The following is a 6463-nucleotide window of genomic DNA, read 5'->3' on the forward strand; positions in this document are numbered from 1 at the left end:
AATCTAGTCTTCACTAGATTTTTTTTGTTAGTTTTTTAAAATCATCTCTATTGAATCCCATCCCCTCCATCCTCCAAACATTCTACTGATAAATCCCTGTGCAGCTCAGTTTCATGGGGAGCACCTTCCACTGGAGAGCAGCAACCAACATAGCCATTTTCAATTTGAGTATGCAGGTACAGCTAAATATTTCCAATGGCCTGGTGAATTTCCTTATGTTGAAGACACAGCACATTTTTAAAACCACAACTTTAAGACAGGTTTTTTTATCCGCCCCGAAAAAGCTGTTGCAGGTCTAAATACATTATGTATTTAGTAGGAGCTGTGTCCTGAAACACGAGGCTTTAAACGATAATTTCACACTCTGGTGAAATTGGTTTCCAATCTGGTTAGGACAGATACTCTTCTCTGACAGTAGCAGAGGAAGTAAAAATCCATGTTACAGTGCAAGCCACCTCTACAAGCTGCACACCTTTCTTATACTAAAACAATTACATAAAAAGTTTCTGGTGTAGGCAAGCACTAACAGACATGTGTCTGCACATACACATATATATATATAAAAATATGGATATGATTTATATTCATTTATCTGAAATTTTAAAAGTTATTAATATTCCTAGCTCAATACACCTTAAAAAAATTCTTATCTTCTGAGGACAAACCCCTAGGGGAGATGTTTTCCTTAAATGCATCAGTTAGGGCATTAAAGTTCCCACTTCTTTTTAAAAACTGGATTGCAAGAACTGCAGTACCCAACCACATCACCTATTTCTGTTCTTCACAGATCACAACACAGCTTGATATTCGTGTTTCAGAGATAAGAGAAGATGCAATGCAGTAAAGCCGGTCTTTTGCAGAGAATCCTCACATATAACAAATATTTAAAAAAAAAAAAAAAAAAAAAAAGAGGAGAAGGTATAAGGCCACATTCTCAAAGCCTGACATTCCAAGAATAATTCACCATCAAAACAGTGAAGGATGTACACAGCACAGCTAGAGCTAGGAAAACCTCACACTGAGAGGAATATTTTGAGGAAATCTATTGTGGGTGGAAGACCCACCCTCTGCTATAATAAGGCTCAGCTGACATACTAAGTATATATCTTTTGGTGAAAAAGCCACCCCGCTGGTTTGGTGCAATAATAATGCTGCATGTACAATCATGACAGGATGTGTTTTATTTTGCCTCTCTCTTTTTAATAGCTCTTACGCCATACAAAGTCTCTTCACACAATCACACAAACATATTTTAAAGCCACTTCTACTCTGTGCCCCTTATGGGAAAGTCAGCTAAGTAAATACCGTGATTGCAACAAGCAACACTCAAAGCTGAATGCTCTCTAAACAAAGAGATCTGCCAACTGGCAGAGCATGAATAAACAAGTTTTTCCTTCCCTCTTGTTTGTGAGATTTCAGCTAGCAAATGTGCTCCTTCTATCAGCATTGCTCAACAATGACGGAATTTACTGCTGCCTTCTGCCACTAAGGCTCCAAGCCCACTTTCTTCTTCCTTCTGCCTCCGTTTTAGTCTCACTCAATGTCCATTGTAAACTACGCTATAGGGCAAGAGAACACAAGGTGTATCAGCAAATGAATTTAAGAAGGAACAGAGCATTTCCACTGCACAACCACGGGCCCTTAAGCTGGATGTGCCCCCTCCCCCCAAAAAATTTAAAAACAGATACCTAAAATCAAACAAGACATCCACCCCTCCCATCACCTCCATTTTGCAATCCCAGTAAAAAACACCTCCCTGCCTTCACCCCGAACACGGGCTTCTTGGCTCCTGTGATGCTGCTGGCGCTGCTTCACACGCCCTGACCGCCGCTTCCCGCGGACACACACCACCGATCCCGGACCGCCAGCAGCGGCCCCAGACAGCCCTGGGCAGCGGAGCCCTGCCCGCCCCGCAGGCAGGGGATGCAGCAGCAGCGGCCGCCCCCGGCTCCCCGCACCGGCCCGCGGAGGCGCCGCCCGGGGACGCGCGTCCTGCGCCGGGGAGGGCGGCGGGCACAGGGGGCTCCGCCGCGCCCCAGCCCCAGCCCCAGCCCCAGCCCCAGCCTCGGCCTCGGCTCTGGCTCTGGCTCCCCCGCGCACCGCGTCGGCCCCGGGGCCAGCGGCAACCCCACCGCCGATCCTGCCTCTCCTTCCCCGGCACTCACCCGCCGCCGGCCCCGCCGCTGCCGCCGCGGCGACGAGGAAGGGAAGTCCGGCCCCCGCCGCCGCCACCGGGAGTGACGCGCGGCGCGGCCAATGGGCAAGGGCGGGCTCGGCCCCCGGCGGGCGCAGGGAGGGCCGGGAATCTCTTTTCCCTGGAGCCGGGGCACTGCTCGGGGTCAGAGCGCTTGGCGGCCGCCCGGCCTGTCCGCCGGTGTTGGAATGCCGCGGGAGTGGGGCTGCGGGCACGGGCGCCGGGAGCTCGAGCCCTGCCGGGGGAGCAGGTCAGCAGCCGCTCTAAAGACAGCAGGAATCAGCGGGTAAAGTTTAGCACATTCTAGAATTTAAGCTGATCTAAGTGAAGGTTTCTCAGGGGACAGCCAGCTTGTGACTGCTTGAAAATGTGATAAGCATGAAATATCACTTGTGGATGACAATAAGTCAGTTCCTTTCCCCTTAGCCTGTTTTTTCGCCTTGCATTTTGTGTGGCCTCCAGTCACCTGTCAGACTCATTTGTTTAGGAACGCATACGTATTATACAAAGTTTCAACCTCAGGAAAAGGTTTGTTGTCAAAGTATAAATCTCCGTTGAGAGAAAGAAGGGGGAAAGAAAAAAGAGGCCAATGAGCAAGCAATTATGTAACTCCTGAGTACTCATTTTCTGGTTTTAATGCCATCCATTAGAAAAAGGTTGTGCCCCACAAGAGCAATGCACAAGCTGGATCCCATTCAGACCACCAAAATGACAGTCAATATCTGAGCAAACCTCAGCCAGATGTTTGCAAGGGCTCAGAATGGGGAGGGGAGGTCCCTCAAGCAAGGCCAGTGCCCACAGGATTCACTGCCCTTATACTACATTTCTGGCAGTTTGCAATGTTTGTGCACTTGTCATGCAACGTGTCACGTATCAGATAAAAAATCACCCGTATTTGCATGGATCGTGCGTGTTCAGCATAAGAAGAGCCACTCTAGTGTTAAATTACACTTGTGGTGTAACAGGCTTGACTTAAAGCAGTGTTACAAGCAGCTCCATTTCTGGGCCCCTCAGTTCAGGAAGGATGTTGAGGTGCTGGAGCAGGTCCAGAAGAAGAGCAACGAGGCTGGTGAAGGGACTCGAACACAAGTCCTATGAGGAGAGGCTGAGGGAGCTGGGGTTGTTCAGCCTGGAGAAGAGAAGGCTCAGGGGAGACCTCATCATTCTTTACAACTACCTGAGAGGAGGTTGTAGCCAGGTGGGCGTCAATCTCTTCTTCCAGGCAGCTATCAGGAAGACAAGAGGGCATGGTTTTAAGCTCTGCCAGGGAAGTTTAGGTTGGATATTAGGAAGAAATTCTTTACAGAGAGGGTAATCAGGCATTGGAATGGGCTGCCCAGGGAAGTGGTGGATTCTCTGTCCCTGGAGGTTTTTAAGATGAGACTGGATGTGGCACTTAGTGCCATGGTCTAGTAACCACAGTGGTACTGGATCAAGGGTTGGACTTGATGATCTCAGAGGTCCTTTCCAACCCGGCTGATTCTATGATTCTAGAATAACTAAAAGTGTAGGTAGAGGAAAAAATATTTTCTGTGTTTGCTTTTGTTTCTGTTTTGTTTATTTCATCATCTGGAGATCTTTGCAAAATAGTCAGCATTTCCCTTTACAATCGGTTTCCTCTGTTTCTGACTGAGCAATCAAGGAGAGGAAGGTACACACAGAAAAAAAATGAAAAGGAAAAGAAAAAGAAGTAGATGATGGCACAAAGCTCCATTTTAATTTTGTGGAGAACTTTCAAGGCTGTTCATTCATAAATTGATACAATTTTAAATAAAGACACCAAAATAGACCCTCTCTGGTGGTGTCCCTGCACTCTGCTGTGCTCACCTCCCTCTGGAGCCTGCTGCTGCCACTGCAGCCTCTTCTTCCTAAGAGCCCAGGTTTCCTTGCACCATGGGTCTTCCTCACCTGGGCTCGGTCAGGCTGGATCAGGCTGGAGTTCAGGTCTGCCTGCTGGCTAAGGGCTGCCCCAGGCGGGCCCATGGCGAGGCTGGACCTTTGCCAGAAGAACGCGTAGCTCACCATTTCCTTCATGGGTTAGGTCATCCAGAGACCAGGTATCTGAAGATATCCAGAGATGACAAAATCTGCAGTTCACCCTGATTTCCAAAGCACCTCTCTTGTCCCTTGAGCAGCTGAATAGCAGTCCAGTATCCAGAAGCACATAGGCAAGCAATTGATGAGATCTCCTGACTGTTGCGGTAATACAGGTTCATTAGAGTTACCTCCACAAAGGGAGATGAGGTACTGCCTTCCACCTGTCCTGCAAACCCTGTTCCAGTAGGTGTTTTCCTCCAGAGCCCTTCACTAGGTACCCTTCATAGCTCTCTGCCCCCATGGGCCATGGCACACACCTTCTAAGAGGACTGGGCAGAGGCAGCGATGCTTTTATGCCTGGTCAGCCCTGCCTGTTGTCAGGCATCTCATCAACTTGGTAGCCTGAGGAGGGCACAAAAGCCAACACAGAGCACACCTCGACAGGGAAACTGCCCCATGAGTCACAAGTCTATGCCCCAAACACCTGGGCCAGAAAGCTTTTATGAGTAGCAAAAGTCCATCTTTGTGCCCACTGATGTCTCTGTGTTGATGTGAAAGCAATGAACTCTTCTGCATTCTTTCATTTTTGGCCCTTCCCATGTTAGGGAAGAGCTCTTCAGAGCGGCTCAGCTGGGGATTAGCCATGTAAGGCAATGTCCCACTACCTCCCATGGAAGCAGTATTTCTGTGTAGTGTCCTGTCTGCAGCAACTTGATCGCGAACCTCGACCCTCACACATTTCACCAAGACACCTCCTTAATTTCTCATGGCTTTCAAGCCATGAGAAGTGCTTAGGATGGATCTGGTTGCCCCAGATCCACCCTGGTTACATCACCAGCTCTGCCAGGCTCTTGTGCTTTTCTACAGGTGATGTTCAGATCAGACAAGTGGCCTAAAAAAAATTCCTGCTGCAGGTTCAGTGTACTTTTGCTGCCTATTTGAAGCCTTTTAAACTCACAGCTTAATGTGATGTTCACTCATGTTATATTCTCCTGCATGTCTTATAATGGGCACTGCTTGAGAAAATGTAGACACAGGTCAGTGTCCAAGTTAATTTCAGAAAATCAGAGAGGAGTGTTATACTCTGAAGGTCTTTATATATATATATATATAAAAGCAGGGCTTATTTGAGGACAGATTAAAAATAGCCTTGAAAGTTACTCTGGGCCTTAATCTCCCATGTGATGTTGCATCATACATGACGAGAAGGAAATTCCTTCAGGCTCTAAATAAACCTATTATCATTTAATCCCTAATGGGTTATTTTGAAACCCAAAGAGGATACATCTTTTATGCACTTGCACAACACAGAAGATCACTCTCAGTTTCCAAGCCCTAGCAGAGGCTTAGAAGACCATAAAAAGGGAAACAAGCAGCCAGAGTAGGCTGATGAACAGCAGGCTAAGCTGCCAAAACAGAAACCTGTGGTGGCATGGCAGCATCAGCTAGGGTGGGATGGGGACAACATCTTGGGCTTCTGCCAGTTCCCTCTTTCCACAAAATTACACCTGCAGCAAGCTGGTGCCTTTCCCAGAGGATGTAAGCATCCCTGTGATGTCCTGTTTGCCCCAGGTGGGTGAGGGAGACAGGGGTTAGGTCTGAGTGGGCCAGGTCCTCTCATTCCCCTTGGCTGGCAGCTGGCATCCTCCAAGGTGCTAGTTCCCCTCTTGTTACAACTGCCATGCCACCTGCTTTCCTGTACCACCCTGGTGCTTGAGGTGAGTGCTTGATGTTTTTCTTTACTGTACTGTAACTTAAAAGGAAGCTTTCTTATTTTTTTAGTACGTAACAATGTCCATTATACGGAGCTGGAAATTAATAAATAATGTCCATGTCTTTCTAGGAAACATTTACTTTTCTAAAGAAAAAAAAAAGCACTAACAGTCAGTTTTTGTCACAAAACAAAAAGGTTTGTGTCATTTACTGACATTTTATCCTGGTCCAAAAGGGTGTGTGTGTGTGTGATACCCAACACAAGGTCAAGAGAGAACAGAAAATAAAAACTGCTGTTGACTTCTCGCTTTCAATTTTTACATTCATCTAAAGCACATTCTGCATGAAACAGGAAAGACTTACTTGTTCAGCATACACAATACATCTCTTTGAAATACACTGATATCAGCCTTCGAATCCTCTTGTGAATGGCTTCCCCAGATCAAGGGGGACAGAAAACACAGATATGCTGCCATGCATAGGCAGATGCATAATGAAGGAAGAACACAACCACAGGAG

The 6463-nt window shown here is 47.3% G+C and overlaps 1 protein-coding gene across 3 annotated transcripts in view; it reads right to left on the reverse strand.

The window, feature by feature from the left end:
- HERC3 (HECT and RLD domain containing E3 ubiquitin protein ligase 3) overlaps window positions 1-2222 on the reverse strand; it is a 47006-nt gene extending 44784 nt beyond the window's left edge. For all 3 annotated transcript variants that reach the window (XR_004356898.1, XR_004356899.1, XM_032686916.1), the window contains exon 1: window positions 2166-2222. The gene's annotated coding sequence lies outside the window, so the exon portion shown is untranslated. The remainder of the gene's footprint in view (window positions 1-2165) is intronic.
- Window positions 2223-6463: the final 4241 nt, after the last annotated feature.

This window comes from Chiroxiphia lanceolata, chromosome 4, assembly GCF_009829145.1.
Source record: "Chiroxiphia lanceolata isolate bChiLan1 chromosome 4, bChiLan1.pri, whole genome shotgun sequence".
Lineage (NCBI taxonomy): Eukaryota > Metazoa > Chordata > Aves > Passeriformes > Pipridae > Chiroxiphia > Chiroxiphia lanceolata.